Source organism: Talpa occidentalis, unplaced genomic scaffold, assembly GCF_014898055.3.
Source record: "Talpa occidentalis isolate TD23 unplaced genomic scaffold, MPIMG_talOcc4v2.1 talOcc4.15, whole genome shotgun sequence".
Classification (NCBI taxonomy): domain Eukaryota; kingdom Metazoa; phylum Chordata; class Mammalia; order Eulipotyphla; family Talpidae; genus Talpa; species Talpa occidentalis.
The window spans coordinates 43,038,439-43,049,835 of NW_023601543.1; the positions used below are offsets into that span (position 1 = coordinate 43,038,439).

The following is an 11,397-nucleotide window of genomic DNA, read 5'->3' on the forward strand; positions in this document are numbered from 1 at the left end:
TTCACTGGGTGTTAAGTGTCTACAAAGAGCACCTTCAATTTAAACTTTCAATTAAAGTTCTTAAAATTTAGGAAGAAGTTTGGATAGGTAGGAGATTACAAAAGGCCTGAATATCTATTAGAAAAACCACAGGTTGGGGGGGTTAGGGGTGTGGGAAGGCGGGGCCACAAAGAAGGCTTCAGAGGTTCCAGCTGGCCAGGGGACAGATACCTGTAGTGTCCATCACGGCGAAAACAATCTTCTTTCAAAAGGCAGAGGATTAAAGGGGGGGCAGTGGAGGCAAAGGCTCTCTCCTCCCTCCCCACTTTTGAAGAGGGCTTTTAATTCAACCCAAGGACAACTTTCTACTTGGGAGAATAATTAAGCCCTCAACAGTGCCTCAGATCTGCTTATGGCTTTGCAGCAGCAAGAACATTTAATATATAATAGATAAAAATTTCATCCAAAAAAATAAAATAAAAATTCTTGTAAACCCCCCCCACAAACCCCCCCCCACACACATACACCTTCATTCTTATTCTAAAGTTAACCCATTACTTGTGTTGTTAATACTTAATTGGAAACCTATATCCAAAAAACTTAAGCTGAATCATCACCCCAAAATGAAAACGAAATACAATGAGTAACTTGAGGTTTATGGCATATAGTTTAGGTCAACACACATACAAGGAGAAAGGGGAAGAGCAAGCTGGGTGACAGGACACATTCAGTCGGGGTAGATGTTTATACAAAGAGTGTAGTGGAACATCAGAGTAAGTTCCATATGGATTCACGTGCACGCTTCTGGAGGTGCCAGGTCTCTCCAGGGCACATACAAGACCCGGGAGCTAGCAAGAAGGCCATTCCTGTGATTCCGGTTTTAGAAGTTCCATACCAAAGACGAGAGTGGCATTTGATAGGATAATGCCTGGGTGTACAGTGGCACCGTAGGCATAGTCTGGGGAGATAGTTTGGCTGTCTGACCCACACTCATCTGGGCAACCCCTTCTCCTCAGCCTCAGATCAGCTCCTGCTTGCCGAGCATGAACTTAAAGGGCTTGTTTCTGTCCCAGAGGAATCAAATTTTTTTCCATCTTCAAGCATCTCCGTGTAGTGCACCACACAGGTCTTGCTGCTCTTCGGGCAGGTCTCTGGGGGGACATGGTGTCCACGTGCTCTCCCATGGCGGTAGCGGCAGCGGCGGACACTGGGTGGGCGGCGCGACCGGCAGCATGGACCGAGAAGCAAGCTGGCGGCAGATTCACCTCAACTTTTCCCATTTCTTTTCAACATAAAATTGTATTGATTGACCATTGGTTTACAACTATATAAATTTCAGGACTACAGCTATATACAATATATGTATATACCTCACCATACCTACCACTGAGATTCTAATGCTTTCACATTATCAAATTGACCCTCTCTATCCATACCTTCCACACAGCTTTCACTTCTCTTATGGCAATCACCATATTTTCTCAAAATCTCAGTTATTTTTGCTGTGTTTTGTTAGTCCATTTGTTTTATTTTTTTATATTCCACAAGCGAGTAAAATTATTCAGTAATTGGCCTTTTCTGACATAGTTTTCTTAGCATAATCATCTCAAGTTCATCTATTCTCCCAAAAAGCAGTATTTTATCCTTTTAAGAGTCAAATAGTATTCAACTGAATATATGTACATAACTTCTTTATCCAATCATCTTTCATTTGCCATTTAGGTTGCTACCATGTCATGGATATTGTAAGTAATACCGCTATAAGCACAGGAGTACATATATCTTTTCAAATTAGCCTTTGGATAAATATGTAGGAGTGGTATTGCTGAATCATATAATATTCTTACTTTTAGTTTTTTAAGGAATTTCCACACCATTTTCCATAGAAGCTGCACCTGTGTATATTCCTACCAATAGTGTTTTACCAATCTTTTCTATAAATATGATTCAGCCATCATGGTATTTTTGTCCCACTGACATATACTCCTTCTAGTTGCTCCCTCTGTCTATAAATATTCCCCCCTAGACCGCACATGTCTCGGTTCTTCTTGTCACTGAGATATCAGCTTTATGTCACTCAGTTACTCTAAATCACATCACCTTGATTCCTTTTATCTTAATATATATCATTATATAAGAAATTCTTCTTTGTTTATTAGTAGTCTATACCAAAATAGAATGCATTTTATTGCAATAAAATACATTGCAATAAAATACATTGCAATAAGCAAAAGCTATAAGAATAGCAACATTTTAAATCTTGCCCAACAGTGTACTCCCAACAACTAGAACTATGTCTAACACTTAAAAAGCTCCATAAAGGCAGAATTTTGTTATGTTCATCATTATATGTCCATGGCCTTGAAAAGTGCTTGGCAGATAGTAAGTACTCAGTAATAATTTATTGAGTAAATAAGTAAATAGTAGGAATGCAAAAAATAATTGAATTAATACCTATCTAAATAAGAGTAATTAAGCTCTGATGGGACCAATTATTCATTTTAGATTTAATAATACATAAAGTATAAGCCTTAAAAATGTTCATAAGATACAAAGTAATTTCATAGGCTTCACTCATTCTTTACTTTTCTTATCAGAACTCTTCTGCTATTTAGAGAAACGGGTTCTAATGTCTTTCTTGTAGTTCTAGAAGCAAGCCTTCACATTCAGCTATTACCACCTGAGGTACACACAGTTTCCTTATTCTACCATTTTTGGGTAAAGATAGAGTATTGAACACACACACTTACCTTTGTCTCCTTTCAAAACCCCACTTAATAATATGGATTTTTTTTTTACAGAGCAAGAGATTTTAAGGTGTTTTGTGGATAATCTGAATCATCCATAACAAAGATCTCATATATTGACATTAGGCATTTCCCAAGTAAATAGCTAAAGTTAGATTATTCTATGATAAAACCCATCGATTTCAAGTATCAACCACTTGTTCAAAACATATAACAAACTTCAAAATTTCCCACTATTAGATGTGTACAGAAATGCATAGACCACCAGACATTTAAGAAAAGATTCTAATAAATATGCAAAGAATGATATAAACAGGAGGGAGAGTGGCAAGATGGCAGGAGAGTGAATACATTACACTCACCTCCTCCATATACTCACAGTGAGAGTGCAGCAGAACAAAGCTAATAACTCCTGCAGGAAAAAAAATTACAGCACACACTAGGAGCAACACCTGGAGGAAGAAGACCCCAGCAAGCAGTGGAACAAGCTATGATGGCAACCTGGCAGACTAGGTGATCCCAACAACTCAGAGGGTGCCACAAACAGCAGAGCAGAAGAGGAATAAAGAAAGGGGGGAATAAAGAGCCTTTTGAAGGAAATGAAAGAGGAAAACTTCCCACACCTGGGGAAGGAATTCAATTTACCAGTCCATGAAGCTAAAAGAACGCCTGGCTACCTGAATTCAATGAGACCTCCACCAAAACACATAGTAGTGAAATAGCAAGAGTTGGAGAAAGTTAAATATAAAAGACATTTTAGGAGAGAAGGAAAGATGGCAACAGAGGATGTTCACTGCTTTGCTCCCGAGAGAAAAATTTGAAGTAGTTCAGATGAGCTCTGGATTCAAGAGGATGCAGTAAATTTGTGCAAAACTGGAGCACCTCCTGGATATCAGAGACACAACAAAAGATGGGAAGCAGTGGGAGGCACCTGGAGAAAGTTGCTGGGTGGCGGGGGAGGAAACTGGTTCAAACACACATTCCTATGATAGGGCAGTCCTAGAGATGGCAGAGCTGCTTAGTATGGACCTAACTGTGTGTGATACATATGAATGTACTGAGATGAGCCAGGTAGACAGGGTTCCTAGTGAGGAAGACAAAGTGCAAAAGGACATGACTCCCTCTCACATCTACCTTGGGACAACACAGTGAAACTGCACTTGAATTGCCCCAGAAAAGTGCACTCACAACCTTCCCCATAGACTGCAGAGATGTAGGTCTGAAATACAGAGTGCAGTGCTATCAGTGTTACCATAGCACAAGCTACCTCCCCCCGATATACACCATATTCACTAGCAATGGATCTTTCCAGGTCCCTCTCCCACCCCAAGAACAAAATGTTACAGATTACTGCTCTCTGATATACAGTGCCATCTATTGGAAAAATAGACACTTGAACACATAATAGCATAAAAAGCCAATAATGAGGAGATGGAAAAATACAACAAATGTCACAATGAGTACTCAGGGGAATATTACACCACACAGAGAAAACAAATCTCCAGAAACAAATCACAAAGACATGGAAGATCTTTTACTCTTATCTCTCTATTAGATACAGAGTTCTAATTGCCATGTTAAAGAAATTCAGAACCATGTGAAAGTAGGGTGGAGTACTTCAGCTTTCAGTAGCTTGGAAACCAGTGCATTCTGCAAGGCTTTCGCAGAGCCTCTATAAAGAAGGTTCAAATGGTTGGCAGCTTTGATTGAAGCATATCAAGTGGTGATAGTATCTAGAAGTCATGTACACCAGCCTGTACACCAGTTCTTGCATAAAAATAAATAAATCTTTATAAAAAAATTAAAAAGGATTTCTAGAGTACTGATTTTTAAAATGCAGGAAGGTTTCACTAAGGACTCAAGTCAAATACAGATAACCACAATATTAATTTATTGGGGGAATCCATAGTAAAATGATACAATCATAAAATTAAATTGACATTATAAAGGGGGAAAGGTAATAAACCTCTTGGAAAAGTTCAGGAGACTGTTGATGCAGAGTGTACAAGACCCAGTCTGGAGAGTTCAGGAATCAGTCCATCTGCAAGGAGAGGATGTCATTTCTAAGGGTGAGAGTCCCCAGTGGCTCTTAGCACACTCTGGAGAAAGCTTCAGGATTATGAGTGTAGAGCCCATAAGCATCTCAAATTTCCTTCAGTGTCTATATTTATGCCACTTCTTGGAGACATCTTATCAGGACCACATATTAATTTTCATTTAGGTAGGGCCTCTCCACACAACCAGTTTTTATCTGTCCTTGCCTTTTGCATATCTGTTTATCAGTGTCTTCATAAACAAGTGGTTGGTAACTTAAGTTTTTCAATCTCAATTGCTCCCATCTGTCCTCATTCATGCTCATTACAATATCAAAATATATAAAATCTCAATCAGTCAGGATCATTCAATGTCATCAAGATCAAAGGCCCCTCCCCCCAAAAAATCAGTAATCATGTAGACCAACCAAGAGTACCAAGTTTAGGTAAATTTCACTCATCAAAACCAAAACAAAGACTTTTTACTAAATCCAAACAAACTTTTACAATCACACACAAGATGAACAGTCTAGCATAGCAAAGCAGTTTTATCCCCCTTGCAAAGGAATTAATGTTCTGAAAGATTTTTTTCAGGAACCAAGAACTGAAAACTTTTAATAATTCTTATGCTTAAAATTTTTTCCCTAAAATGGTAATTATGACTAGTTATAGAGAATTCACACACCATAACCAAGCTGAATTATACTGATTAAGCAATCAAGATGCATCTACTATATGCCAAGTACTACTATATGCTAGATTTATGGGAAGAAAAGAGATATGGATCCTGTAATTTAAGAGCTCATATTACAAGAAATAAAAGGGAAAAGGGCAACAGAAACTTCATTACCAACTCAAAAGTCACTGTCCTTTTCCTCTTTGCTAACACTACTTCACTCTCAATCGGAATTGAAATAAAACCCAGTCTCAGGAGATAAACCATGATTCATTTAATCCATTCAAAAATACTCCCATTTCCCTTTGCCAAATCTCTACTTTCCAAGACTCCTTTGTAACTAAAAAGTTTTATGCAAATAAATGAAAGGGGAAGTCTTTTGGAAGATTCTGTGGAAGATTTTGCTAAATTTGCCTTAGTCTAATGAGAAGAAAACCTTCTAATTCTAATTCTTTCCCACATACATATGAGGGTGGCATGCCTGCAGTTACAGAGCTATCATGCAACCTTGAGACAATATGAATGAAAACAAAAAGCAATGTAACACCCCCCCCCCCGCATCTCTGGCCTGTACCCCAGTTCTTGTATGCATAAATAAATCTTTTAAAAAAAAGATACAAAAAAGTAATGAAAATGTATCAATAAAAAATCAACAAGATATAGGAAGATAGCACTTGAGGAAAAGACAGATAAAAAACACACAAGGCTAACAAGATGGCAAAAGCAAATCATTTCCAACCAACAATTACTTTATTTCCAGGCTTAAGACGATCATTTAATAATATAAAGAGGATAATAAATAAAAGAGGATCAAGAGGATCAGGGGATCCATTCATAACATTCTTTTTTTTAAAAGATTTATTTACTTATTTATGCATACAAGAACTGGGGTGTAGGCCAGAGGTGGGGGGCGGGGAATGAGATGATTCACCAGAGACGGTGTGGGGAACAGAACAGGCAGATCTACGAAACACACTGCTGAGGGAAGCAGTGGGGGAGACAGGAGAGGTCTGCTGTGCCATGTGGGTCAGCTCCGTGGCCTGGGTTGGAACTCGTGCTGCAGTAGGTGCGGATTGCTTCATAGTGTTGCGTCTTAACCCCTTGCACCACCAGGGAGGCCCCCATTCATAACATTCTTAAACAATTATATCAATAGCTACTTCAGATTAATGTAACTGGATTAAACTCATGAATCAAAAGATATGGAGTGGATCAATGGATTGAAAAACAAGACTCAACAATACGTGGTCTACAAGAAACTCACATTAGATTTGAAAAACTGATTAAAAATAAAAGGATGGGAAAAGATATTTCATGCAAATAGTATTAAAAAGAGAACAGGAATGGATGGCTATAATCATATCAGACAAAATATACTTTAAGCCCAAAGCTTTCACAAGAGACAAAGAACATTATATTTAGATATAAGGACTAATACACTAGAAATGTTTAATAGGCCATCATCTCACACCATACACAAAAATTAACTACAAATGAATTAAACGCTTGGATGTAAGACCTGGAAATATAAAACACTTAGAAGAAAACCTATGGAAAATATTTCATGACACTGGCTTCAGGGGTATATTTGGGGAATCAACTCCAACAAAAAGAGAAACACAAAAATAAGTAAATAGTTTCCCACCCAAATACTAAGCAGGACCAACCCTGCTTAGCTTCAGAGTTCAGATGAGATCATGTACATTCGGGGTGATATGGTGAAAAACAGCACTAAAAGGGAACGTCACAGAAATATAGGCACACACACAAAATAAAAATCTCAGATAAACAATCTAAACCTACAACTGAAGGAACAAGTAGAAGAAATTAATATGAAAATCAGTATAAGGAAGGAAATAATAAAAATTAGGACAGAAATAAATGAAAAGACAGTCAAAAATCAATGAAACCAAGAACTGTTTCTTTAAAAAAAAAAAAATTGGCAAGCCCTTAGCAGGTTTACTAAGAAGTGAGAAAACCCAAACACATAGAATCAGAAATGAATGAGGCAAATCATAACAGATGCCACAGAAATACAAAGGATCATAAGAAAGTACTATGAACATATCTTTGCATACAAACTGGGCAACACAGAAGAATAGAAAAATTTTTAGATTCATACAACCTTCCAATATTGAACCAAGATGAAATAGAGCTTAAACAATCCAGTCATATATGCGGAAATTAAGAGACTAATAAAAAGTCTGCCTAAGAACAAAAGTCCAGGAGCAAAGGATTTCTTCAGTGAATTCAACCAATCCTTCATAGAGGAAACTATACCTATCCTACTTTTCAAAAAAAAAATGAAGAGGGTGGAAAACTCCCCAACACATTCCATAAGGCCAATACTAGCCTGATTCCAAAACCAAACAAGGACAGTACAAAAAAAGAGAACTATAGGCTTACATTCCTAGTGAATGTAGATGCAAAAATCCTCACCAAACTCCCGGCAAATTGAATGTAGCAACATGTCAAAAGAATCATCCACTCTGATCAAGTAAGTCTCACCCTAGTGATGCAATACTGGCTCAACATATACAAAACAATCAATGTCATTCACCGGATCAACTAAAACAAAAATGAAAATCACATAATCACTCCAATAGACACCAACAAAACATTTGACAAGATTCAACATACAGGGGCTTTCCTGATGGCAGAGGGGTTAAAGACAGCACTATCAAGCTATTATCAGACACTGCAGCATGAGTTCGATTCCCAGTCAGCCAGGGAGCAGAGCCCACATGGTGCAGCAGACCTCTCCTGTCTCGTCTGCTGCTCCCCTCAACAGTGTGTTTCAGTGTATCTGCCTGCTCTGCTCCCCAATCTCTCTGGTGAATCCTCTCACCCTGCACACCTCTGGTCTGTACCCCAGTTCTTGTATGCATAAATAAATAAATCTTTTTTAGAAAAGATTTAACATACATTCATGATAAAAAATTTCAATAAAATGGGGATAAATGAAACTTCCCTAAACATAATATAGCCATATATGACAAACCTCAGCCAGCATCATACTCAATGGTCGAAAATTGAAAGCATTTTCTTCTAAGATCAGGAACATGTCCAGTTTCTGATGTCACCACTACTCATCAACAAAATCTTGGGGATCTTAACAAGAGCAATTAGGCAGGAAAAAGACATAAGAGATGTCCAAATTGGAAAAGAAGTGAAACCATCAATTTTTTAGATGACATAATATGCATAAAGAATCCAAAAGACTCTTCCCAAAAAGCCACTAGAAATAAACAAGTACAGTAAAAGTGGAAGGATACAAACTCAATACACGAAAATCATTTGCATTTCTATATGCAAACAATGACTCAGAAGAAAGAAATACTTAAAAACAATCCTGCTCACAATCACACCAAAAGGAATAAAATGACTGGGAGTAAATTTAGCAAAGGAGGTGAAGGACCTGTACATCAATAACTATTAGACTCAGAGGAAATAAGTCACAAAGAAACAGAAAGGTATCTTACGCTCAGGGTTGGAAGAATCATTAACCATCAGGGGCATGCAAATCAAAATGATATAAAGTGCCATCAAGGATGTAGATAAATTAGAACTTCAAACACTGTTGGCGGGAATCTAAAATGGTGTGGCTATGGAAAACAATTTTGTGTTACCTCAAAAAATATGACCCAGTAATTCTACTTGTAGGTACATACCCAAAAGAACTGAAAACAGGTATGAATATACTTTAAAATAATTTGGCCATGTGGACGGTAAAGTGAAGGGGGCCTAGATTTGAGGCAGGGACATTAGTTAGAACTATCACAATAGTTCAGATATGAAGTGATGAGGGTTTGAATTAAGACAGTAAAAATACTATGGAAAACAATTTGGTGTTACCTCAAAAATGTAGATAGATTTGAAATATAATGAAGAGATAAAAACCAGTAGGACTTGCTGGTGAACTTGGATCTGATAGGTTAAAGAAGGAGACAAACCAAGGATGACTGAACTTTCTGTGTTGAATGACTGTGTAGATAATGGTGCCACCAAGTTAAACTAGAAACCCATGAGTACAATCTTGTTTAAGGAGTAATATGAGTTCCACCTTGGATATGTTGAGTTTTATGGTGCCTGTCACATCGGGGTGTAGATCACTTGATATATAAATCTGTAACTTGGAATTGAAGATGGTGATACAGAATTTGGAATGGGCAGAATATAAACTGTGCTTGAAACCTGAAGAGTGAATACCTCAGGAGGATATACTAGGTGTTCTTTGCAGAACCTTCCAGCTCCAAGAGAAAGAATCCTTCATGATTCCTCTTCCATTACCCTTCCTTTAGAGAAGATCTATAGAAGTGGAAGCAATAAATTTAGGAAAAACTGAATAGAGTGAAAAGGACAACTGAATGGTTCATAAATAAAAAAAACTGTTATAGATAGGAAGGGAATATGATCAAGAAACAAAAAGTTTTAATATCATCTGATAAAGCTGATTGTAAAGTTGGTCAGTTACTGGCAGAGATAGGCAAAGCTCTAACCAGGTCATCTATAGCTTGATGTTTCAGAAAATATTGTTCCCACCATTAGCCTGGTACAGCATGTTGACACTAGATGCTGCTACCTCGGTGTTCATACCTGGTACTGCTATTGCAGCAGCCTGGGAACTTGGAGAAAGCTCATTTGAATGATTTTTGGAAATACGCTATATGACAAACATAAAGCAAGTTTCTAAGCTTATTCTGTTTAGACATAAATTAAGATTTTATTCAGAATGGCTACAGCCCTCAGCTGCCAGAAACTCCACTCTCTGGGGTGTGCAACCTTTATTTTTTAGGTTATTTTGTTGGCCAGGAGCTCACACTGTGCTTTGTTCTCACTGCTCTGATGCTTCCATGGACTGGCTTCTGAGCAAACCAGATGGTGACCCAATTCATCCTTCCAACAATTCTATTCATATCTCTTAGTTGTCTTTGGATGATGTGACCAAATACCTCAAAGCAAATGCCGAAAGCCTTGTATACTATTCCAGAGTTATAAGCTCCTCCCAGACCCTCGAGACAGGAAATCCAGCTGCAAGTTCTCTCCTCTGGCCCCACCCAGCAATGGCAGTAGTTGGGAAGATGGAACTTTGAAACACTGGCTCTCTTAGACTGATTTGAGCATCAGATTTTGAGGGCAACCAAAAGGGCTCTCTATCCCCAAACATCTTCACTACATTCCATGATGCTTTGAGTCACTCTTGGTTAAGGAATGGTACCTTCAAAAATTTCCCCAGCGACAAATTAATATAAGGAAAGAGCACCCAACTAGGTATCAGCTTACCTAGATTCTAGTCCCATTTCTGCTATACGATCTTGGACAAATCTTTTTCAACTTCTACACCTCAGTCTCCTTGATACCTAAGGAAGGTCCAGGATAACCCTGTCTGTGTGCAGATTGTGTGCACTTCGCCCAACTATAAGAAGATAAGCATCCTCTCCAATATCGCAGATCAGTGCTGGAAATATAATAGGGATCATCAAAGGCCAGTCCTTCGCTTTATACATGAGGCACTGAGACTCTGAGAGAGAAAGGACTTTCATGAATGTTACACCGTGAACAAGTATGATTATAACAGAGCCAGAACTACAGCCTGGTCTGCAGACTCCTATTCGGTGCTCTGTCCCCATCAGTTGCTTCCGAACCTTTTGTTGGACATTTTACTTGAATCGCCTCCCTTCTTACATTGCCAACTTGGTCATCCACACATTCTGACAGTAGTGGAGAAGCAGTCATTTGTATAGTACCAGTCATTATCTTCTTTTTCCAAAATAAAAATGAGACTAGGACTGACTCCTGTTAAGCTTTTTCCAAATGATTAGATCCCTAAATCCCAAAATCACTTCTGTGGGGGTTACTAGTAGAATGCAAAACCAACATTTTCCATCCATAAAGACATCAACACCCAAACATGCCAAGGCCTCGACCTTCTGAGCAGATGAGTGTTCAATGAGGTATGAGA

General features: G+C 38.2%; 1 pseudogene; it reads right to left on the bottom strand.

The window, feature by feature from the left end:
* Window positions 1–827: 827 nt before the first annotated feature.
* Window positions 828–1,163, bottom strand: LOC119245608 (peptidyl-prolyl cis-trans isomerase FKBP1C-like; annotated as a pseudogene).
* Window positions 1,164–11,397: the final 10,234 nt, after the last annotated feature.